The sequence below is a fragment of the Artibeus jamaicensis genome, unplaced genomic scaffold (genome assembly GCF_021234435.1).
Source record: "Artibeus jamaicensis isolate MK-2021 breed Jamaican fruit bat unplaced genomic scaffold, CSHL_Jam_final scaffold_474, whole genome shotgun sequence".
NCBI classification, from domain to species: domain Eukaryota; kingdom Metazoa; phylum Chordata; class Mammalia; order Chiroptera; family Phyllostomidae; genus Artibeus; species Artibeus jamaicensis.
The window spans coordinates 31,453,782-31,479,987 of NW_026522046.1; the positions used below are offsets into that span (position 1 = coordinate 31,453,782).

General features: G+C 37.5%; 1 long non-coding RNA gene across 1 annotated transcript in view; it reads left to right on the top strand.

The window, feature by feature from the left end:
- LOC128626276 (uncharacterized) overlaps positions 1–25,390 on the top strand; it is a 41,165-nt gene extending 15,775 nt beyond the window's left edge. The window contains exons 2-4 of the long non-coding RNA XR_008390197.1: positions 9,957–9,996; positions 21,489–21,629; positions 25,280–25,390. This is a non-coding gene — a long non-coding RNA (uncharacterized LOC128626276). The remainder of the gene's footprint in view (positions 1–9,956; positions 9,997–21,488; positions 21,630–25,279) is intronic.
- Positions 25,391–26,206: the final 816 nt, after the last annotated feature.

Sequence of the window (26,206 nt, forward strand, 5' to 3'; positions counted from 1 at the left end):
TTTCACTGGCTCAATTTTTTTTGACTCCAGTCTAGCCAGCGTATTACTCTCAGACAAATATTTCGAAAGCTTCTCTTTCCTTGCTTAATCACCTGATGAAGCGCCTGTCATGGACTCTCATTTCCTAACATCTCGTGTTCACATACATCAGCCTGACTTCGGCTCTCTGCATCAATAACGTAGCCAAAACATATGTCCCACTCTCCTAGAACAAACAGCAATCTTTCTAAGAGAAGAACTCTTTCCCTGACTTTTACTTTTATTGGCTACATTTATTCTGAGTACAGTGATTTTGCTTTTGCTGCCACCGTCCAACCTAGATGCTTTTCTTGTTGTTCTTGAACTATTTAAATAAAACTGTTATTATTGATTCCCCTTTTCCATGAAGCGTTCCCTGAGTATTTCGGGCAACAGCAGAGATAAGTTCTCTCTCAGACGTTCCAATTTTGCCTGTAGTGAGGAAGGCATAGTTGGTGGCTTGCTCATTGGCTGAAGTAGTCATGACTGTTGGTCTTCTCTTTCTGTAGTTCTGATGACCTCTGCATGGGACCATACCTAGCCAATGATTATGTTTTTGTTTTTGGTGCCTACCTCGGGCTGTATAATTAGGAGGATCTCTATATCTATTTTATTTTAGCAAAGGTATGACTTAGTTGAGAGGAAAATTAGAAGACAAATATCTCTCCCACTCTCCTCCATCTCTGGTTCTTTTCTTCCCCCTCCTTGTTTCTCTCTCTTAATAAACTGCACAAATTTGAAGCCAGGAAGAGAAGAGCTATGAGATTCATGACTATGTAATTTCAGATTAGTTATTGACTAGTTACTGAAACCCTTGAATTCTATCTTGCCTCCTATAGATAACAAGAATAGCATCCTACTCATGGTTTATGTAAGGAGTAAATGATATATTTGAGGCCATTAACACTCGTCCTGGGATACAGTAAGTGCTTAATAAATTGTGTTTTTTTCTAATCTAGGGGAGAGACTAAGTCTAATGATTGTAAAAATAAACTTAGAAACAAACCCTGACTTCTATAAATTTGCTAAGGTTTCATGACTTTTATGTTCTTTATTTTTCTCCTTTTCAACATTTGGATAGTACTTCCTGCAAAACATTGGGATGGTTGAATGGGTAATAAAGATGCGACCAGTATGTCAACAGGCACGCTGTGTGTGCACTCTGATCACCCAGTAAAGTTTAATCTGATAGTGGGAGAACATACAACCTTCTGCTGTCCCTGGACTGAACACCTAGGCAGCTTCCCCTGCTTTTCCTCTCATGATTCAGTAAAATGAGATCCAAATATTACTTTACATTGAAAACAGAGGCTCAATTCCATTGCCAGAATGTTTAGTCTGATGTAATATTGAAAACTCCAGGTCTGATTCAGAGTGCAACGTACCTCCTCAACAAGCTGGCATCACCTCTGTGCTAGAACTTACAATGGCCCAAAGTCTCTGGTACTTCTACCTTTCTGCTAACCATCTTTCCCAGTCCTCAGCTGCCTTTTAGGACCAAAATGGGAGAGAGAAAGATGTGATAGCTGGGTGCTTTCCTGGTCTTACAGAAAGCTTAAACTGGCAGATCTTAGTAGAAAGTCAAGCAAATGATCAGAACTAACTTTTGTCCTCATGGTTGCACATTAGGGGACTTATTCAATGGTTTCTTTGGCCAATTTCTCTCGTGGTCCTCTTGGTCTCATCAGGTATATTTCTATTCTAAGGCCTTGATGCCTGCTTCAGTGAGTCCTCATTCTTCTCCTGGTGTCTTTTCATGCCCCCAAAAGTCCCCAGATAGCTTAAAAAACCTATGACAATTCTGCACCAGGGTTCTCTCCCAGATGGCCCACGGCCAACTCTCACACATCATCCCTTGTGCCAACAAACTGCATCACTTCCCTTCGGTTCTGTTTAGCCTCTGTATTAGATTATGGATTTCCAAAAATGAGTTGGATCTAAGACATTGTCCCTGAAATTTTCCGCAGGCCTGAGTCAAATATCCATCCTTCTTCTCTCTCTTCAGTCCTTATCTTCCCAACCACAAAAGGAAAAGGGGTTTTATAGCAAAGGAATTGCTCTCTCTGAAGAGATATCTTCCCAAATCCTTTTTCTCTTGCCCCCTTTTTAGACACTTAATCTGCTTGAAGGGTCCAAGACATATACAATAGGTTCTTATAGCCCTCCCAATGTAACACTTGCTACAAGGCAGTCATATCCTAACATCTTACCCTACCTTCTACCCTGTTGTAGCTCAGTCAAAACTAAGAATGAAGGAAAACTGAGGAGGAATCCTATTACCAATTAAAAAGCACAGAGAAGTGTCTGGTGCCATTACTGGCTACATAATTTTCTGGGCCAAAGCAAAATGAATATTCTGATCCTCTTGCTCAGAATTATTAAGAATTTCAAGATGATGCTATCAGAGCACTCAACTGCCCATTTAAATGTGGGGTAGGGGGGCAGAGGGTGCTGTATGAATGTGCACGTTACATATCCTTTAGGTCAGCCCTAGACAACGGAGTATATAAATAGTCTTTGTTGTTAGTCCTTGGGGTCATACTCTACATTAGCCCACTTTGCTTAGATGTGCCTAGATGGTTCTTTGTGATCATACCTATAATGCACTACCAAAGACACCATGCAGTGTATTTGTGCAAGGCTCAAAACTGATGTCATGCTGAAACAAGAACCAGTCAATTTAGTTCGGAGCAGACTTTCCCCAAAGTAACTGGCTGCTTCCCTGATAAGGAAATAGGGGTTCATTACTATCCTTTTTGATTTATTTTTCCCGCTATCATTTAGCTGAAGAAAGCAAAAATGTATGAAAAGTGTATAAAGAACTATTACCTACACTGGTAGCCTCTTCATTTTCACTTTGAAAAAATAATAACAGAGCAACAAGACAAAAACAAAGAGTCCTAGAAGCAGGAATATTGAGGATGAAAGTACAATATGTTATCCATCAAAGTACATAATGCGTGTCATTATTTCCATTAAAGTATTTTGTATTGGGAGAAAATAAGACGGTGCTTGGAAGGGGGAGGGTTGCCTTTCTGATTCAGTGGCACCGAATCCAGCATCCCCGAGGTAAGGTTCAGCAGGAGCTCGTGGAGGCAGCGTTGAGATGCAGGCCCTGCAGATATCATCCATCTCCCTGACACATGCAGGGCCTCATTGTGCGGCTGCCAGACACAGTCGGCAGAGATGAGAATGTCATGGAATACAGAAAAGGAGCCATGCCGTTGGGCTGCTTATTGCTCTTATCTATGAATAGCTCCATAAAGCAGCTCTGGAGAGCGTTATTGTGAGGTAAAGCAATGGAGAATCGGTCCCCGCCATCATCACCAATGCGGGCAGCCTCAGAGCTAAGTGGATGACTCACAGGGAAGGCAGGGACTCTAGGTGTTAGCACAGATGAGGGGACTGCATCTTTTCCAAGGCAATGTTTTTTAGGCCGGTGCTGAGTCAGATCCTCTGTCTCTGGAGACTGATGGTATCCCAGCCTCTCCCATTCTTCAAATTCTAAACCATAATGACAAAGATTGCCCAACAAAGAAAATATCACTCCATCATTACTGAAAAAGGTGATTAAAATGACAGGATGTGCATAGAGGGGGCAGAACGCAGACCAATAAACAGGAATCACAGTTCATGTCTGAGGCTCCTCACTGACTGAAAAAGAAGACATCCAGAGAAAAATATAACAAGCCATCCAGCTCAGACAGACCCTAACACAACAGTGGGTGTCCCGTAGGTAAATATAACAAAAAGGGATAGTGTGAGGTCATTTATGATTCTGCGGCAAGGAGATGGTTTAGGCCAGTCTCAAGTGAGGAACTTCTGGGGCTAAGGTCAAACCTGCCCCTTACCACACCTCACTGTCATATATGAGGATTATAGGGTTTGCTGCTATGCTTTGAGATTTGACCCGTAACCTCAAAATCTCCATCATATTGATTCTTCTTAAAGGATCTCATTCTATGCAAGAATCTTCACCTGCCCCTGACCATCCCGACCCCCCATTTTTTATTTTAAATAGGACTTCTTTTAGGAAAGAGTGCAATTAGTGCAAAATGTATCAGAAGGCGTCTCAACCTGTCCTCCTGTCTGCAGCCAGGAGCATTCTGGAAGAAGGCCATGTAATTCTCATTATTTGATAGGCCGCGGCCTATTTTTCCAGGCTGTTGTATAAGACAAATCCATCGCCTCATTCCTCATAGCCCCTCTACAAAGGAGAAAAGCAGACAGATCTTCCCAAACTCAGACAGAATATTGTGCCCGGCCAAGTGGGCTGAAAATGCACGCTGCCAAATTGGCGAGCACAGCTCCCTGAATCTCCCTCTTTCCCGAGTTCCAGCAACAACAACAAAGATGCTGACCCCCAATAAATGAAAAGAGAGGGCACATATGCTTCTATTTGGATGGAATGAGGACTCTGAAAAGCAGGGAAGAGAAGTTGCCGTCCAGCTTCAGAGCTCTTCAGAAGTGTCCCAGTGATTGTGTTTTTTTACCAAGAACCAGCAATTTTGTATTGTTGTTTTTTTTTTTAAATAAAACCTGAAACAGAAAAACTTCATGTCAAATAAATGAACCCTGAAATGGTCTGAAATATCAGCACATATAGGACAAGGCATTTACACAGAAAGATCCGAAGGTCAAGTTCTGCTCCTAAAGCAGTATCAACATTCCTTGTAAGCACAATAGGACCATTATAATCCTAATAAATACTAATAGCCACCCTTTATGAGTTGACTAAAATTGGGGCGTTGCAGGGATCCCTCTGTGTGGCTTATCTGACCCAGTTCTCACCACAACCCTGACATTATCCCAGCTTTGCAGAGGAGAGCACTGATGTGCAGAGAAATTCAGGTACTTGCTCTGGCTAAGAGTGGCAGTGTCAGGACTCAGTATGCGCACAGCCTGCTGTGAAGGTTTTCCCTGGGAAACTGCTTCCATGCACTGTAGCTACCCCTGGGGTGAACAGTTCTGGGCTTTTCACCCTCATTGATGTCATCACTGAGTGCTTAAGGAGTGCCGAGTAATGAATTTCCCCCACATGAAATTTTTGCCCTCAGAGAATTCAAAATTCCAAAGAGGATTTTCAGTACTTGAATTTAATGATGCCTTTGAGATTTACAACAATTAGGAAAGAACTGGAACAAAAGCATAGCACTTCAGGTATTTCCTTGCCGCCCTAGTGATGGATCTCTCTCTCTCCCCCATTCCTTTCTCTCCTCTCTCTCATCGCTCCTCTCTCTTTCCTTTCTTTCTTCTCTCTCTCCCTCCCCCTCTCTCATATCCATTTGTCTAATCACAGCACTCCTTATGCCCACATTGCCCAGTGTGAAGGCTGACTCCCATCTGCCCACTTTTCTCACAGAGCAATAGCAGGGCATTCATATCGTAGGATCCACATTCCCAGTTGCTGCAGGGCCACTGGTGGTGGCCAGGAGATTGGAAACTCTACAGCCTCAAAACACTCCATCAAGCCAGTCAGCCGGTGGCATTTCACAGAATGCTACATGATTAAAGACCATGAAGGTTAAACATTCTAACCAGACACATATGTCTAGCAATGGTCTTTTGAAAACCCCCATTCTGAGGAACCATCTGGACATTCCAGGTGATCTCCATGCCTACTAACGGGGGTCTCCTCCATCATACATAATAGTTTGTGTAATCCAGCAGAGAGTGTATTTGATGGCTCCTTTTGTTTTAGCTTCTTTAAGAAGAGAGCCAAAGATTGGCTTCACTTTCATCAAAAGAATATTGTTACCCATAAATAAGAATGCCCTGGCTTTTAAAGAGGGTTAGAATTCAGAACTTGTTCCTGAGCAGTGTCCGGGCTTAGATTCTAATGGAGACTCTGAGGACTGAGAGAGAGAACTCAGAGAATGAATGCTAAAAAGTACAGATGGATACACTTCATCTGGCCCCGAGGAACGCCCTTCTAACAACAAGAGCAGTGCTGGATCGGAACCGATTCTCAACTCTCGGAGAGCGAATGTTCTGAAATCCAAGAGGCAGATGAGATCTTAGCAGTCTCTCCAGCACAGTCTTTATGCAAAGGAAGAAAGGGCTGGGGGACTGGGAACTTAAAGAGGGTGCCTCAAACTCTTGAAATTCAGATTCATAGGACAGAGCATTTTCTTCAAAAACAAAGTGGATAAATTCACACAGAGACTGGATTACAATCTAATTGGAATGTTGCAGTGATAATCCAATGTTTAAGTAAAGTAGAAAGGGGTCAAGTATTATTTTCAATTCAAATAATCTATCATACTGTAGTTAACTACTTGGGATAAATGGTATAATCCTGGAAGGTAACAATATCCTAGGTAACCTTTGTAAGAGTATATACAAACAAGCAATATCTGTGTTTAAAAAAAAATTATTTATGGTACATCCAACAAAAATTATTTCAGTAGAAATCATCAATATCTATCAGTGTAGATATGTATATGTACATATGTATGTATTAGATGTATATAGATGTGTTATCTGTGTGTATATATGTATGCACATTTATACACACAGTGTTTTCCAGATAATTTTATTAAATTAGCTAAACAGACACTGCCAATACAGTGCTCTCCGCCCCTCTTTAAGGAAGTAATTTAACACATTTTTCCTATATAACATAGGTATTTCCAAAGAATGTTTAATTTGATTGGAAACTGACTAATTTGTGGAATGCAAAATGGACTTTTATAAAATGTCTCTGAAATGTAGTGCTTTGCTGCGAACCACAGCATTCATCAATTTACTATTTGAGGTTTGGAAACTTCAAAATAAACTCCAAGGCCAATGCCATTTTGGGATGTGCAATTTTGCCAAGTCATGACTCTAAAGGTCAGTATGCAAAAAGGAGTCACTTAAGCAAATGAATGTGGTTGTCCAACAAACACTTTTGCTCAGATTCAATTGAATTCAGCCAAGACTTTTTGAACTTCTATTCTTTCACATTATGAGCTAAGGAGTATTTCATATCAAGTATGTAAAGAATCACTGAAACATTTCAGTTATGCTTTATTCTATTCATGTGCACAATTTTATGCCATATTAGCAGTCATGAATGTGAGGCTTCTTGAACAAACACAAACAATTCTTATGCAAGTCCAGAACCTAATATTAATTTTGTAACAAAAGCATTGAAAATTGAGAATCGAAGAGTATAACCTTACCAGAGCTTTTAGTGTTTTATTTAAACATACATGCCACATCCTTTACTATCCTTTCCTTGAAAAGTTATTCACGAGTCTGTTTGTACATAAATTTCAAATGCACTGCAATATCTTGCCCCATCAAATGTCAAGTGCATTCTTACAGTGGAATGCTGACTAAACCTAGCACTATGTTGTCACTGTCTACTTAATCTCTTTTCTTCATTGTGCCATATCTTCTACATTTGACCTATTTTTATAAACTGATCACAAAACTCTCTCCTAGTATAAGTTGTCATTGAATATGATATTATATATATATATATATTTCATCTTGACTTTCTTAGCTCTGGTCAAATTTAATTATACTTAAGAGAGGAACTACCCTAACCTTGGCAAGATGCACTGGATCAAGCATGGAAAGAAGGCCCAGAGTCATAGACCTGGGTCCTGCAATGCCTGTTCTCAACTGCGTTGACCCTACTTCTAGACCTGTTTCCTAAGTGCTATTCATTGTCTATATCCCCAATATCTCCAATTACATCCTCACTTATCCCACCTGTTTGGCAAGGAAGACCGTTCTCTTTTGTCTTAACTCCCTTCCTTGATTCCACTTCATCAGGCAATGTCCAGAGAATTTTTGGGCTACATCAAGTTCAAAAAAATAAAAACCATATCATCACCCTCTCTATTCTCTCTAGCTGAGAAATAGGACTTCAACTCAGGTGTATTTAATAATTTAGAATCCATTCAAAATACAAGTTAAAGCTTATAATGTGTGCATTCACTAGAGAAATTCATCCTGTATGCAACAAATATAGAAGCAATGGCAGTTCACTCTACAGTTTTCTAGTTTTAAGGAAGAGACATTATTTACTTACTGTAATAATACAGTTTGTACAAGACAGCAACATCCTGTTATGCACTTAACTATTTTTGTTTCTTTTGTTAAGGCTTTCTTTCTTTTGGTATTTTAGAGGGAAAAGTAAGAACCAAATCATTGGAGTCCCCCCCTTATGCTGGTATCAGATGATATTGTATTTTAATAGAACTGAGCCCTGGTTACTATTTAACTAGTGATCCAAAGCATATTGATAACATAGAAAGAGCCCTGATGGGTTTCTTTGTTTTTAAAGTAAAATGGTAATTAAAAATAAAACCTTGTTTCAGTTTTAGATATTTCAAATAATTACTATATAGAAGAGGAGTCAAAATTGTTAATTGAATGAAATGTGTAGGCCTGGCACTACTAGACTGTCAAAAGTGGAGGGCTTATGTGAATGCACAGATAATAGTTTAGAAATTTGTGTGCTCTCCCTCAAAGTTGGTATTCATCCTAAACAATGCCTCAAAGCCCAAAGCCGAATTGGAAATGGACTAGTATGCAAGTGCTGAATGCTTCTATTATACAATATTTTAGCTGGAATGATGAATACTGTATGATCCTTCATGTTAAGTAGTTTTGTACTATTTGGGTGTCTATTATTCTTAGAGAGTCCCAGAGTAAAGTCAGGGAGCAAAGCTTAAATGCTCTTTTGCTGTTTAGGTCATGATTTTTCCTTTTTTATTGCACTTGGAATTATATAAACTTCTGCAGAGGCAAGAAGACCTTTTAAAAATACAGTAGGGGCAATGATAGCTTTGAAGTGAATCTTTCCTGGGAAGAACACAAAGCGTTTTCACTCTTGATAAGTGCCTCAAAAATCACCAGCTATTTGATTCTTAGGAAAGGCAACATAAATAAGCATTGTTATAATCATATTAAAGTTGAAGAAATGTATTAATCATAGGATTAGATGAGTTGCTTAAAACCAAATATATATGTATATATCTAGATAAAGATATAGGTCTATTATCTATTGATCCATCTAAAATGAAAGGAAAATGAACATAAACTTAGTACTTATTGATGTAAATAGATAAATGTATCACAAATGATACCACATATTGACCCTTGTCCATTTGGTATCTTTTTCCAAGCACTAAACCTTCACAAAAGTCCTGTTCCTGAATCAGTTCTTCTGTAAAGAAGAAGAACTAATATCTCCGTCGCCTATCATCTTAACCAACCAGACCAAAGTATAGAAGCAACAACTACTTTTACTTCTTTCCCTGACTCACCAGAGAATCAAAACCTTTTCTGAAGACACTAAGCTAGTGAAGAATTCCACCTACATCCCTTCCAAAGGCCCAGTGGCCTCTCCTTATTCTCCCCCCTGGGACTTCCCCACTGTTTCCTTTTGTTACTGCCATTATCAATGGCTGCTCAAACGATGCCCACTTAAGTTTATTATTTATTTAACTCTACCGACATTTCCTACTAATACCCATGTTTGCATGTAGTTGAAACTTCCCCACCTGATTATTGTGTGTGACCACCAGGGGCGATCACTCTTTCCTGACTTGTTTTCCTGCATTTTATGGAACTGGTTTGCTTATTCATCCTCATTTACTTATGCAGCTGCAGATAAATTTACATATATGTATATTTTATGACATACTTGAATGTGATTGTATAGAAAATACCTTTATAGTCCAACATTTCCATTTATTTTGAAATTAATAAAATATGAACACATCTCATTATAGTCATTTTTTCCTTTATATTACAAATACATTTTATAGGCCTAATATAAGTCCAACCACTTATTTCATTTTGGTGAAAATAGACCTTTGATATTCATTCTACTTGTTACCATTCGATCTTTATTATGTTTGGTATTTCAGATTAATCTCCTTTTCTGTTTTTAGCAGATACTGTTTTTAAAAAATACCTTTGTTCTTTTCTGGCAGCTGTTGTGCAACAGACCAACACTTGATGCTACATTGATAGGTGAGTAATTCTACAAGCAGAGGGTTTTTATTTGATGACAGTTTCTAAAGTCATGAACTGCTGTTTCTCTGTGTCATTTGCTCTCTTTTTTCTAATGAGATTAAAAATTCATTCTCTTCTTTTTCAGCTCAGTGATTGTCTCTCTCTCTCTCTCTCTCTATCCCCTGTGCTTCTTACTGTCACTCTAAGCCATGTGTTTAAATGACACTGTTCTCCAAAGATCTAGTATCTTCAATTTTTTGTTATAAGATTAGATTGTATTTATTTAAATAAACCATAAAGGAACTTTTATGATTCATTAGTCACCCTCCTTCCCTTTCTCTGTTTCTTCATTCTGGCTTTGGGGAAAACAGTATGCTAATAAGGATGATAATCAGATAAGGATACAAGGGTAAGAGTGTGCTTTTATGGACTGGTGCTTGCATATTATTTCTTTTTGACTGTGGCTAATGTGGCACAAAGTCATTCCTAGGTAAAGTCATTCCTAGATGAATCTGCTAGTTATTATTTTGGTAGGAACAAGCTCCCTGAAAACTTCCAGACACTTTCCATTGTAAAGTAGCACAATAAATATAAGAAAGTTATTTCCATAAATTAAGTGCCCTGTTCCTTTTATATTTTGCCTTTCCAGTTGATGTTGCTATTTATGTTACCCTCATAGAAGAAAGTCCCAGTATCGTATATAATCCTGTGGAGGAGATAGAATAAATGCACACAGATATTTAGTACGTCTGTTTTGAATAATCTCATAACTATAATTGAAGTGCAACAAGGCTAGAACTAAGGATAATCAAGAAGAAACATATCAGAAGATTAGAGACCCACCACAAAGGTCATGTACAACAGCGTCTTATGCGTTCTATAAAAAGTTTACAATATTGCCTGTGATTTTAAGTGCCAGGATACAAAAGATCCAAGCACCATTGAGGTATTCAAGTCACAATGTCATATTTATATTATATTTTGTTAGCCCTCTCAAATCATTCCAAATAATCCTCACACAGTTAACAACATCTCAGTTTTTTGTTTTTTGGTTTTTTTGTCAAATAAAGTAAATCCAGGAAATTCAGAAAGTTGCAGGTAGCTTACTTCGATCAAGAACATCTGTGTTTGGCATGTCAGGCACTGCTTACCTAGGCCTCCAATTTAGCACTCCATGGTAGTTGTAAATTGCCCCAGTAAACAACCAACTAAAAATCAATCATCTTGAACCATTTTTCAAGTTTGGGTTTTAAATTTTAGTATAAGTTAGCCAACTGTATCTTTTGTAATAACTTGACAATTTAAGCTTAGCAGAAGTTCTGTCTGGGGAAATGTTAGCATTCGAGGAAACTCCCATTCTGATGTTAGCTATTAAATTTTTACTAAGGCCTTGTCAGTTCCAGTTCAGTAAAATAAGTTCATTTTAAGCAAAAGTTTATAGAACGTAAACTCGACATTAGTCATGATAAACACGTTGCTCAAAATTTGTCTTACCCCAGTAACACAATATTCACTGTCGCCCTGAGAAATGTGCTCTTTAATCCCCATTACAGAGGTAAAGACAGTGAGGTTTAGAAAAGTTACTAACCGGGCCCAGCCCTAGAGCAATGTCGGCTGTTGGGTTTACCCAGAATTTCATTTTAGGCTATGCCAACTCCAAAGGTGTAAATCCAAGTTAAATGCCACTGATATTTCCTCTTTCTTCTACTCTTTTCTGCCTTTGAGAGAACTGGTAAAGCATGCAAAACCTCTCCTGTGTCCTGTAGAGATTTTTCTCTACTAAAATATATCAAAGCATAGATTATTTTAGGGTATTTTTTCTTGTTCTTATAGCTTTAAAGGCTAGGCTTTGTACCCCGTGGGAACAAGGTATGTTTTGCTACTTGACCAAAATGCCTACCTCTGCAACGAATACTAATTTTTCCCAGCAGGCACAAACTGCGTTAAATACCATGTAGCCATTGTAAATGAATTGCCTCGGAACAATGCCAGACCTCTCACCTACTTTTACTCTCCTCGTTGTTGTGTTTTCTTTCTTCTTTCCTTCCTTTCTTTTTTTATTTTAGCAAAAAACAGTGAAATTAGAATTAAAGGGCACTTTTTTCTTCCTTTAGTCCATGAATATGTCTCCGACTTATGAAAGGAGGTAAAATATTACCAGAAAACTAAAAGAAGAAAGCCAGTTGCTCGCCTATGAGGACTGGATGTAGCTGACTCATTTGGAAGCTCATTAGAAGGCTTATTTGCATATTTTAAATCACATAAATTAGATGGGTAACTATTTTTGCTGTAGGTGCTATTCTAGTGTTTTCCAGATACTTTTATTAGAAAGAAGCCAGGGTCTACGAGCGTGGAGTGTCCTGTATGTATCTTTCGTAAGGGACATTTGCAGAGAAAACCTGTGAGCACTTGCTTTTGGTTGGGAATCACCACCCACCTTTTTGCTTTGCTTTCTAACTATGGATACCTCAACAGGATGTCGACTCTTTGCGTCCTGGAAAATGTACTATAATTTTTAATGTTTTCATTCTGCCATTGACATATATATTGGAACTTTATTAGTTGTGAACCACAAGAAAGACCTGCACTTTATAACTGTCTAGATAAATAAAATTAAAACATAAACTTTATCCAAAAAGAGTAACTGAGTAACTGAGACTGTTTCTTCGCCAATGAATTCTTTCAGCATTTGGCCTTAGAGTGAACAGGATAATGTTTAACCCATAATCATGACTTGGTATTTGCCAACTGCCTTGTCCCTTTGATCGCTCCAAACAGAAATAAGTTCTTGTCTATTTGAAAGAGAATCAAATACTATGCACTTTGTACTTTGGTTACAGGCTTTTTCTTTTCCCCTCACCCAAGAACATTTTTTTCATTGGTTTTTAAAGAGAAAGAGAGGGAGAGAAGGAGGGAAAAAGAGAAACATCTATGCAAGAGAGAAATATTGATTGGTTTGCCTTTCTATTTGCCCAGAAGGGGACCAAGCCCATAACCTCGGTACATGCCCTGCCTGCAAATTGAATCAGCAACCTTTTGGTTACCAGATGACACTCCAACCAACTGAGTCACACCAGCCAGGGCTAGTTACAGGTTTTATGCTCAGTCACCAAGTTTGTAAATGGAGTTGTTTAAAATGCATAGAAATTGTGAGGAAAAAAGAAGCTGTTGAAAAATCCAGAAAAAGTAACTGAAAAGAGATTTTTAAAAAGAGTGTTTTATGGATGACTACTGTAAGACAGGAACTCACAATATACTTGAGACTAAAAAAAATAGTATGTCCTAGAATATTAAATGTTACATTCTCTTACACCATTGAGGAAGAAAATTGGCCACAACTATTTTGAGGATACGTTTGGTGCCTATATAATAATAATAATAATAATAATAATAATAATAATAATAAACAACTTATGAGGGACAATTAAGAAGGAACCCATAAAATGGCCTAACGCAGTCTAGAAGTTAACTACTAGATATTTAATGTCTCTAGCTTTCATTTCTTTTCCTTCCTCTGTCTCTGATCCTCATCTAGATGAACAGCTTTACAATATGTGTATCTAAAATACAACTATATTGAGGCCCTGGCTGGCATAGCTCAGTGGATTCAGCATGGGCTGCGAACCAAAGGGTCTCAGGTTCGATTCCCAGTCAGGGCACGTGCCTGGGTTGTGGGCCAAGTCCCCAGTGGGGGCCACATGAGAAGCAACCATACATTGATGTTTCTCTCTCTTTCTCCCTCCCTTCCCCTCTCTAAAAATAAATAAATAAAAATATTTAAAAATAAAATAAAATACAATTATATTAAACTTGGAAACAAAGAGAAAGATAGATGAACTAAATATGAAAAATATCAGTGATGCTGCCCATGAAAATATGAGAATTCTCTATATTGTGTATGTTAATAAATATTCTAATAATAAAGATCGAAAAATGCTTTGTTGTTGTTTTTCTGGGGGGGTTAAGCATTTTTTATTTCATTGTTGTTCAAGTACAGTTTTCTATCTTTTACTCCCATCCCAGCCCATCCCCCCAGTGCTCCCCACCTCCCTCCCATTTCCACCCCCCTTATTTGTTGTCCATGTGTCCTCTATACTTGTTCTTATAAACCCTTCCCCTTTCCCCATGAAATTCCCTCCCCTCTCCCCCTGATCACTGTCAGCCTATTCTCTATTTCAGTGTCTTTGGTTATATTTTGTTTGCTTGTTTGTTCTGCTGTTTAGGTTCCTGTTAAAGTGAAATCATATGGTATTTGTCTTTCACTATCTGGCTCATTTCAGCATAATGCTTTCCAGTTCTATCCATGCTGTTGTAAAGGGTAGGAACTCCTTCTCTCTTTCTGCTTCATAGAATTCCATTGTGTAAATGTACCATAGTTTTTTGATCCATTCATTTACTGATGGGCACTTAGGTTGTTTCCAACACTTGGCTATTATAAATTGTGCTGCAATGAACATTGGGATGCATAGGTTCTTTTGGATTGGTATTTCAGGGTTCTTAGGATATAATCCTAGCAGTAGAATTGCTGGGCCAAAAGGCAGGTCCATTTTTAGTTTTCTGAGAAAATTCCATACTGTTTTCCATGATGGTTGTACCAGTCTGCAATCCCACCAACAGTGAACTAGGGTCTCCTTTTCCCCACAACCTCTCCAACACTTGTTGTTTGTTGATTTGTTTATGTCAGCCATTCTGACCAGTATAAAGTGGTATCTCATTGTGGTTTTAATTTGCATCTCTCTGATAGCAGGTGATATTGAACATCTTTTCACGTGTCTCTGGATCCTCCGTATGTCCATCTTAGAGAGGTGTCTGTTCAAGTCATTTGCCCACTTTTTAATTGGGTTGCTTATCTTCTTAGAGTGGAGTCATGTAATTCTTTGTATATTTTGGAGATTAAACCCTTGTCTGAGGTATCATTGGCAAAGATGCTTTTCCCTACAGTTGGTTCTCTTTTTATTTTAATACTGTTTTCTTTAGCTGTACAGAAGCTTTATGTTTTGATGAAAGCCCATTTGTTTATTCTTTCCTTTATGTCCCTTGGTCTAGGGGACATATCAGTAAAAATGTTGCTGTGTGAAGTATCTGAGATTTTCTTGCCAATGTTCTCCTCTAGGACTTTAATGGTGCCACAGCTTATATTTAAATCTTTTATCAACCTTGAATTTATTTTGGTGTATGGTGTAAGTTGGTGCTCAAGTTTCATTTTTTTGCATGTAGCTGTCCAGTTCTCTCAACATCATTTGTTGAAGGGGCTATTTTTACTTCATTTTATGTTGCTGCCCCCTTTGTTGAATATTAATTGACCATAGAGACTTGGGTTTATTTCTGGGCTCTCTGCTCTGATCCATTGGTCCATGTGCCTGTTTTTATGCAAGTACCAGGCTGTTTTTATTACAGTGGCATTGTAATACAGTTTGGTATCAGGTATCGTGATCCCTCCCACTTTGCTCTTCTTTCTCAAAATTGCAGCAGCTATTCAGGATTATTTATTGTTCCATATAAATTTTTGAAGTGTTTGTTCTATTTCTGTGAAATATGCCATTGGGACTTTTAAGAGGTATTGCATTGAATCTGTAACTGGCTTTGCATAGTATGGACATTTTGATAATATTAATTCTTCTGATCCGTGAATACGATATATGTTTCCATTCGTTTGTGTCTTCCTTGATTACTTTCTTCAGTGTTGTGTAGTTTTCTGCATACAGGTCTTTTACCTCCTTGGTTGGGTTTATTCCTAGGTATTTTATTTTTCTTTTTGCTATATTGAATGGAATTTTTTCCTTGATTTCTGCTTCTGCTGTTTCATTATTGGTATACAAAAATGTCTTTGATTTCTGGATATTGACTTTGTATCCTGCTGTTTTACCAAATTCATTTATTAGGTTGAGCAGTTTTTTGGGGGAGTCTATAGGATTTTCCATGTACATTATCATGTCACCTTCAAGCAATGACAGTTTCATTTCCTCCTTTCCGGTTTGGATGCCTTTTAATTTCCTTTTTTTGTCTGATTGCTGTGGCTAAAACTTGCAATACTGTATTGAATAGAAGTGGTGAAAGTGAACAACCTTGTCTTGTTCCTGATCTTAGTGGAAAAGCTTTTATTTTTGCCCACTGAGTATGATGTTGGCTGTAGGTCTCTCATATATGGCCTTTATTATGTTGAGGAATATTCCCTCTATTCCCACTTTGCTGAGTGTTTTTATCATAAATGGGTGCTGTACCTTATCAAAAGCTTTTTCTGCATCTATTGATATGATCATGTGATTTTTGTCTTTGCTTTTGTTTACGTGATGTATTACATTTACTGATTTGCAAATATTGAACCATCCTTGCATCCCTGGGATGAAATCCACTTGGTCATGGTGTATGATCTTTTTAATGTATTGCTAGATGAGGTTTGCCAATATTCTGTTGAGGATTTTAGCATCTATGTTAATCAGCAATATTGGCCTGAAGTTTTCTTTCTTTGTTGTGTCTTTATCTGGTTTTGGGATTAGGATGAGGCTGGCTTCATAAAAAGAGTTTGGGATTCTTCCATCATTTTGGATTTTTTGGAATAGCCTGTGAAGAACAGGAGTTAGCTCTTCCTTAAATGCTTTGTAGAATTTTCCCGTGAAACCATCTGGTCCAGGGCTTTGCGTGTTGGGAGTTTTTTTATTACTGCTGCGGTTATTAGTCTGTTCAGGCTTTCTGCTTCTTCTTCATTGAGTTTTGGAAGATTGTATTTTTCTAAAAATTTGTCTATTTCACCTAGGTTTTCAAATTTCTTGGCATACAGTTCTACATAGTAGTTTCTTACAATGGTTTGTGTTTTGTGGCATCAGATGTAATCTCTCCTCTTTCATTTTTTATTGTGTTTAATTGGGTCCTCTCTCTTTTTTTCTTGATGAGCCTGCTTAAAGGCTTGTTGATTTTATCTTTTCAAAAAAGATAAACAAAATCTTCTTTTGATTCCACTGCACTCTTCAGTTCAGAAATTGTATTCTTCATTTCCTCTTGGCCCTTGTTGATCATTTCTATTTTCTTTTTCATGTTGTTATAGTTTGCAGTGACTTCACTGTAGTTTCCCTGTAGTTTCTGGTAGCTCTTTGTGAGCTCATTGAACTTCCTGATAACCATTGCTTTGAACTCAATATCTGATAGTTGACTTGCCTCTATTTCATTTAATATTCTTTCTGAGGCTTCCTCCTTCCTTTTCATTTAGGGATTGTTTCTTTGTCTTCCCATTGTGAGAGTCTTCTTGTTAGCTTCAGCTTCTTAAATTGATCTGTTCTGGTTCCTGGGTTTATGGTGTGAACTTCTGTAGTAGAATACCTGTGAGTTTCAGTGGTGTAGTCTCCTTGATCTCCCAAGCTCACTGGTCTTGGGCTGTTGTTTAAGTTGGCTCTATGTTTGTCTTTAGGTTTTGATTGTTTTGGGGTCTTTCTTTGGTGGGTCCTTCCCACCAGGTGGTTAACTGAGGGTCACTCTGTCCACCACCTCTTGTATTTCATTGTGCTGGTGATGGCAGGCTGTGTTGAAGCTAGTTCTTCCGTGTATACAAGATTTTGAGGATTCTCTTTTGCTCTTATTCAGTTGTCTGTACTGGGTAGTTTCTCCACTATTTAGTTGTATTTCCAGATAGATCCTGGATTGAGGTTTGCGTGGTTTCCACTCCCTCCTTCACCTTCTTCTGCTGCTATCTGTTGTGGTTCCTTTGTTGTTGGGTTTCCTCTTCCAGTAGATATCCTGGTGTTCACCGCTTCCTCCTACTCTTTTTTGTGATCTGCAGCTGCTGGGTTTATCAGTCCTGTAGAACCACTGTTTGCAATCTGTGAAGGAGCCTGGCTTAGCCCACTGGAAGGAGTTCCAAACCAAGGAAACTGTTGAGAACTCATTTCCACCTGGGTGCTGTGCCCAGTGGCACCCGCACTGCCTCCAGCTCATTTCCATGTGTTCTCAGCCTGTGAGGCCAACATTCTCAGATCCAGACCCTTGCTGATGCTGCTGATGCCACTGCTGCCACCGCCACTACTGCCGGGCTGCACTGCAACCACTCTGCTCTTCACCCCACAAGTATTTCTTGAATACCTTCTATGTATCAGGCATAAGCTGGAAGCTTGAAATCAAATTTTGCACAACAATAAAACAGACCTAATCGCCACTTTTAAAAAGTTTACAATATAGTGAGAGAAGCAAATATTTATTTAAAAAACAATTAATTTACCTTATCACAAACTATGATGTGTTTTGTCAGAATAATTGCATTACTTTTGATGGTAATTGGTCTCAAAATAAGTAATTCCTAAGATGAAAGAGGAAGTGATGATTAATTTGAAGCTGAAAGAAAGGAGTCAACTGAAGGAGTGCATATGTTCCCTGCAGGAGAAAGAATTATGTGCAAGAAAGTTGTGGGGAGAGAAGTCACGGTATAACTACGAAGTAAACTAAAACAAGACCTGTTCAGGTACAGTGTTGAGAGAGTTAGAAAGAAAATGCCAAAAAGCACAGGCAGGGGCCAGGAACAAAGAGCCTTGTAAGGTATTTCTTCCTTTCTTCTTTCTTTCTTACCTTCCTTCTTTCCTTCCTTTCTTCCAAAATCATGAGGAGCTTTGAAAAGCTATGGAGAATGATGGCTGAAGAATGAAATGACCTGTTTCTGGTTGAAAAGAACCTATTTACAGTGTGGAAAGCAGATTTTAGGGTGGAAGGAAAGAAAAGCAGATTCAAGGACGTTATAAGAGACATGGAGATAATTTCGGAAGAAAAATCAACAAAATCTGGCAATAAATTAAATGTGAAGAATGAATAAAAATGACTGAAATGTAAGTGCTTTCTATCCACATCAATATCCATTATTTCCTGCTTAATAACAGTCATTTTGACTTAAAAAACAGCTAAGTATACCAGACATACTTCTAAATACTTTATAAATGTTATTCTGTGAAGTAGATGAGATTGTGCACACTTTCATATTTCCCCACTTACTGCTACATAACAAATCACCCTAAAACCTAGCAGCTTAAACAGCAAATATTTATTATGTCATAGTTTTTAAGGGTCAGGAATCTGGATACATCTTGTTTCATGGCCTGGCACAGGCCTCTCGTGAAGTTGCTGTCACTTGTAAGTCATGGCCACATCTCAGAACTGATCTGGGGCTCAAACGACCTCTTCAGTTCACTGGTTCGAGTGCTTATCAGAACATTCAGTACCTTGCAGGCTATGGCACTGAGGGCCTCATTTCTTTGCTGGGCCACAGGGGCCTCTGCACAGTGCTGCTGACCAGTAATGAGAGGGGCAGAGAGAGAACATTCCAGATGGAAGGCATAGAAGTTTCAAGTCCTAACCTTGGATGTGCCATTTCAGTACTTCTAGTATAGTCAAAGTCTTAGAAATAGAGAATAGAGGGACAGTTGCGAAGGGACTCAGGGTGAGGGGAAATGGGGAGACATTTGTTATCAAAGGGGAAAAGTTTCACTTCTTGGAGATGATTAAATTCTGGAGAAAAATATCTATGGAACATTCACTCTTACAGTTTCTAATAGGTATTGCTCTTTTACAGAGTGCTTACAATAATTATGTATGCGTATTCTTAAATATTTAAATGTAATGTGAGTTAAGTTTAGAACTGGGAGAATTTAAATGCCCTCCTAAAGTCTATGTTAACGTCTTCAGTATCACTCTTGATACTTTTAAACAGTCTCTAAAATAGCCCCAAATAAGTACTGCGTTTGAATGTTCATGGTCTGTTGTACCCCACTTCCCTCAGGTAGGCTAGGTTAACTGACTCACTTTTTAAAAATTCCTACCTTTTCCCATGTTTATTGAGTTACAATTGACAAATAAAAATTGTGTATATTTAAGGCATATAACTTAATGTTTTGGTATACATACACATTGTAAAATAATCACCACAATCAAGCTAATTAACATATTCATCATTTCATAATTACCTTTTGTTCATGTATATGTGGTGAGAATGCTTAAGATCAACCTTTCTAGCAAATTTCAAGAATGTCATACAGTATTTAAGAATAAGTCACATTGTTATACACTAGATCTCCAGAATTTATTCATGTGGGTTATTTACTCCTCGATTGGAAATATATTAATTTTGTAGTTCACCTAAATATATTCCCCATATAGCAAAATGGAATATGAGGAAACATATCTTTTCTTACATGGAAATAAATCAAATAATGCCTTTTTATTTAACATTATAAATATTGTAGGAGCAATAAGTATTAATAAAATATTTTAGAATTAATGTTTCACCAACTCAACAAAACATTTTATTCTTAAGAAATAGAAATTGAATTTTTTAACATATGCAAATGTGAAGAATATAAAATGCATTTACATTTTATATTTTTTATAATAAAATTCAAGGGAGGTTATGATAAATGTCTGCAAACCTTGAAAATTCCATTCCAGATATGATCTCATTGGTTAAGTATTAAAATTAATAAAAAGCAATTACATTAATATAATTAATACCAAATATACTATTCGTGCTCAGTAGGCTTACTTTACACTGGATGATAATTGAAAATTGGTATCTTCTTGCCCAGCATACTAACCAATAGCTTTTATTTCATCTTGAGAAGATTACATATCAGTATAAATCCAGAGATTAGAAAACTCTTTGTAATTACATAAATTGCTGCTTTAATATCATGTCAATTTAAATATGATATAAAGACAGAGCAAGAAAACTAAAAAGTTAAAATAAAGAATCACTTAACCACTGGGGGAAAGTCCATATAAATGGTACATTGTGTGCTCTGCTAAGAAAACAGCAAAGAGTTTCAATTCGTTATTGATTAGTTCATTCCCATAATGTGAACCTTTTAAACTATTGAAGTAGGTAAAAAGAAACAGATAAATTCAAATGTTTAAGTAAATGATCTCAGATACGAAGACAAATACAAAACATTTGTTATACCATCGTTTTATTTTGCACATCCAATTAAATCTATATAGTTGGTAAAATGCACTTCTCATCGTATGCAGGAGTTATTTTTATATGTCAGGACTATTGTTGTCTAAATTTGTAGTCGATCAATGGCCATATTTAAAAGTCTTGCTTTACAATTTCAACAAAAATCAATTAAGAAATGGATAGATAAAATACTCACTGTCATAAAATTTCACCATTATTTTGACATAGAACATCCACAATTCATTCATCAACTAGATTCAACAAACATCGGTTAAGCACTTACTATGTGACAGATATTATAATAAGCACTCCCTGGGATACAGGAATAAACAAGAAGATAAATACAAAGAAAACATTAGAAGAGTCCCGTGAACCACACTACAGGTAATGTCGTGGGACCTAACCACAAGAGCTACACGATACAATGTGAAAGTCACTTATTTACCAATCTGAAACTTATAATACTTCCTGGAGCTCAGATTAGAAATGATTAAGGGAATTTCCCAGCACATAACTTCCATTTCTCCTGCTAGAAATCATGCAAAAGCCACAGTGATAATAGAAACCTCTCTAACTGCATTTTCAGGGGGAACTAGGAAGCAGAATTGAAGCGAATGCATTGGAGAGAAGCTACATAGGAGAAATAACAGAGAATAATACAGGAGTTATCAAATCGCTCAGCAGCAGCATATTTCAGTAAGCACCAGCAAAAACATATTTCCCGAAGGTAAGTGGCTTGTTGTGAGTTGGGACTATAGCCCCTTTTTTGCAGCAACGGGAGTAGGAACAAGCCTGAGCAGCACTGATGGCACCCCTGCCCCCACACCGGAAGTGGTCTGAGTGAAAGGGGCAGAGGAGGGAGAGCTAAATAAAATTTCCCAGAAATTTTAGCACAAAGCAGCCTAGGGAGTTATTTGTCAGCAGAGGAAAGATAATTTGGAGTATCTAACTCTACAGAAAATTCCTGCAAATAACTTGTCCAGGAAAACTCCAATTTATCCCATGATGAGTAATACAAAAGGAACTAAGACAGCATCTATACAAAGATAATATACAAAATGAAGCATAAAGCACACTACAGAGTAAACACATTAGTTGTGGTGCCCATGAACATCACAGACACATATTTCAGCATGAACTGAAAAAAAAACACCTCATTGTTGGGGACTGCTCTGCCTGGTTTCAGGAATTATAACTATCCCCCATGACCAAGGATGAGTGAGAGACCTCTGGAATGCGAGCCACAGGAGACAAAGCTTTTCTCTGGTAGCAAATACTGCCTCAGTTTCCTCTCCTTGCCCCCAAAGTATGGTCAGAAGTCAGAGACAAGTAAGACCCCTCACAGCGAGGGGCAACCTAAGCCAGACTGATCACTTGGGAGGCCATCATGGAAGGACTTGGGGACTGCAACAAAGAGCAAGTAATAGACCCTTGCTCCCTGGCTATGTGACATAGCCCAAGTGCCCACATCCTCTGGGAGAAGCACTTCCTGGCTCTAATCCACTTAAGTCTGAAAGCCTGATGGGGAGGGGTGCAGCTCCTTGCCTTGCTAGAGCAGATCCAGGGAAATCTGGCACAAGAAAGAATTCCTAAAAATCCTGTGAAGACTGCTTTGATAAGAGTGCTTTCATTCATGTGTTAAGGGTCCAAGCAGGAAACCCTATATTTTCTGCAAACCCCCTTCCTGACAGACTCTGACTCAGACTAAGCCCTCAGATTTCTCTGAAATGTTATCTATTGTTTGATCCTTGCCACCTGTATTCCTGTGTATTATAACCTAGTTAAAGTCATTGAGGAAGAGGCTCCTGTTCTTTCTCCTCTGAGAAACTGGCCACCTCTCCTCCCCAAGCAGATCATGTCTTGGTAGTGTTACTTTCATCTGTGGCAGATGGGGGGACTTGAGGGCAAAGTCAGCCCCATACCTCATGAAACAAGGGCCTCTGTAACATTACACAAGTAAAGAACTCAGGTAAAAGATATCAAGAAATTTTTGAGCTGAAACATGAGCTGTCTTACCTCAGAAGAGAAGTAGGAAAAAATAATTGCAGAAATAAACATGAAAGTCATGAAGAAGAATGGTCACTTTAGAAAAAAAGTAGTAAGAGTCTAGAAGAGTAAAAAATAAAAGAGAAAGACTTAAAAATAACTTAAAGTATTAGCTATTCAATTTAGGTGGAAATATTCTCAGTATATGCTTAATTTGAGTCCCTCATAAGAAAAGCAAGGTAAAACAAAAACAGAAAAGTATTCCTAAAGATATAATTTTTTAATTATAAAAGATCACAAAAGAGTAAATACTGTATGATTCAATCTATGTGCAATATATCTAAAGAGGTCAAATTCATAGAGACAGAAATATGAATGGTAAAGAGTGTTTGTCAGAAGTTGGGAGAGAAAGGAATGGCTTTAATGGGTTTAATGTGTTTAATGGGCCCAGAGTTTCAGTTTGAGAAAAACGGAAACAAATCTGGAGGTGAGTGGCGGTAATGACCGCACAGTGATGTGGATGTACTGAATGTTACTGAACAGTACCTAAAAATGGTTAAAATAGTAAATGTTACATCAACTATGCTTTACCACAGGAAAAAGATTACAAAACAGGACTTATCTTTTTATAACAAAAAAAGAACACTTTGTGTCATAAAAAAAATCTGACCTAAAATAGGCCAAGACATAGTCCATTAAAAACATTGGACATTAAAGGTACAGAGACAAGCAAAAGTATCAGATTACTTATGAGAGAAAAACAAATCATCCTGGTCTCTGTTTTCTCCATGGAAAATTTCAATACCAGCAGTCAGTGGAGAAGTTACCTAAATGGCACTTAAGAAGAGAAAGCATGAACCATGGATTTTATATTAAGACAAGCTATACTCAAGTATAAAACTCACCAATAATTGTGTTGCACATGCAAGAAACATGAATTTTATTCCCAAGAGGCCTTTAAAAAAACGCTAGAGGAAGAGATTTCAGTTAATTAAGAAAAGTGATAAAAAAAATCACAAGAAAACTGGAAGAAAGCATAGAATATTTTTAACTGCAAAACAAACAAAATGATCAGAGTTACATCAAAATAGGCAAAAGTATAATCCCTAATGATAAAGAAATAATGAAAAATAAGTTAGGAAAGAGCATGTTGGAAAAGACAGAAGAATTTCTTGATTCTGTCTAGATATTTCTTTTGAAATATCTAGAAGCCAAAGAATATCACTTATGATGACAAAGGAAATATAAATACATAAAATATGTTATTTGAAATTCACCCATTACCACCATCACACAAGAAATTAGTGGTTCACACAATCATCTTCAGCACTGAAGAATCTGCAGTCTGGCTGGGAACGCTCGGATTCAGAAAGCCTGTGGATCCAAATTTTCTCCACATGGTTGTCTCCTTTTGGGGACACTGTATTATCTAGAGAATTGCGATCTTAGGACGTAAGAAACATACAAGAACTCAAGTTTTAGTGTTGCAAAAGGCCCTCCTGTAATGGATAAAGGGGGTCAATAAGTACAAACTCCAGTTACAAAATAAGTCATGTGGGCATAATGTGCAGCAGGGTGACCACAATTAATAACACTGTGATGTTATCTGGAAGTTGATAGGAGGGTAAATTTTAAAAGCTCTCATCACAAGAAAAAATTCATAACTGCATGGTGATGCATGTTAACTAAACATTTATTGTTCTGATTGTTTTGTAATATCTGCAAATATCGAATCATTATCCTGTACCCCTGAAACTATTGGGTTGGCCAATGGTTATTTTTTCTATAAAAGAAACATTTTTATTTTCACCAATATCTTTATTGATTTGGACATTTTGAGTATGTCAGTATCTCTGACTATTGGCTTCTAGTGGTTAGAGGCCAGGGATGCTGCTAAATACCTTCCAATGCATGACAGCCCCACAGCCAAGAATTATTTGGCCAAAATGTCAAGAGTTCCAAGAAATTTTGCAAACCACTTTTGACACATTTGATCAGTCACAGCATCTTCTTCATACACTGCATAAATCTTTTCGTGTGCTTCAGTTGTATTTTTACCTTTCATGAAATAATGAAGAATAATACCTTGAAAAGTTTGGGTATCTTCTTCCATCTTCAATATTAAAATGGCTGCACAAAAATTTACCAATTTTGATTTTTTTAAATGCACACTGGTATGACAACTGTCACAATACAATCTAATAAAATTGTTTCCAAGGAAGTTAAAGACAGCTAAGCACTGCTAGAGTTGTCGTACAGAAAAAAACTAAACAAACTTTTTGGAGAAGCCAGTAACATAATGTTGTGTGTCAATTTACCTCAATTAAACAAAAGCTAACTTGCTCAAATGCCCTCACTTTTCTGAGCTCATTTTGTTGTACCTTATCATAGGTAGCACAAAGCAACAAAATTTCCTTCTGATATTCTTCCTGGAACCATCTTGCCCAACCTTCCATTCTACCTGGGATCATAAGATCAATGGGCATATTTTAAATGTTTCCGTTTATGGTAAGTGAATGTTTTATCAAGTATTTTGTCACTGTATAGTATAGCATCAAATGTCAGGTTGAATAATGCCCCCAAAATACCACCTCCATGATGCCCACATCCTAATCCTGAGACCTGTAAATATTTGACCTTATATAGCATAAGATTCTGCAAATGGAAATGAATTAGGACTCTTGAGAAAGGAACATTATCATGGTTCATCCAGGTATATCCAATGAAATCATAAGGGCCTTTATACACAGAGGCAGAAGATCAGGGTCAGAGGAGGTGGTGTAACAACTGAAGCAGAAAAAGATTTGACCATGCCAATCTGCTGGCTTTGAATAGAAGGAAGGAGCCATGGGCTCAGGAATGCAGGCTGACTAGAAGCTGGAAAAGGCAAGGGAGTGGATTCTCCCATAGCGGCCACTCTTAGCAAGCATCCCTGCCAAACCTTGACTTTAGAGTGAGACTGATTTTGGACTTTTGGCATCTGGAACCATAAGGTAATAAATCTGGGTTGATTTAAGTCACTAATTTTGTGGTATTTGTTACAGCAACAATAGGAAATCAAACACATGGGTTATCCATTTCCTAAATTGGTATAATAATTTATTTTCTCCAATATATTATAATAAATATGACACAAAAATTCATTGGAGAATAGAAAAAATTAGGTATATAGGAATTCTTACTGATTGTCTCATCTAGAATAGCATGTATATAAAATACTAAATATATCACTTAAACTTAGCAAGTTAAGTAATATAAATTTGTTCATATTCAATAGTACAAAAATGAAAAATAAAAGAGATAATCAAATGTTGGAAA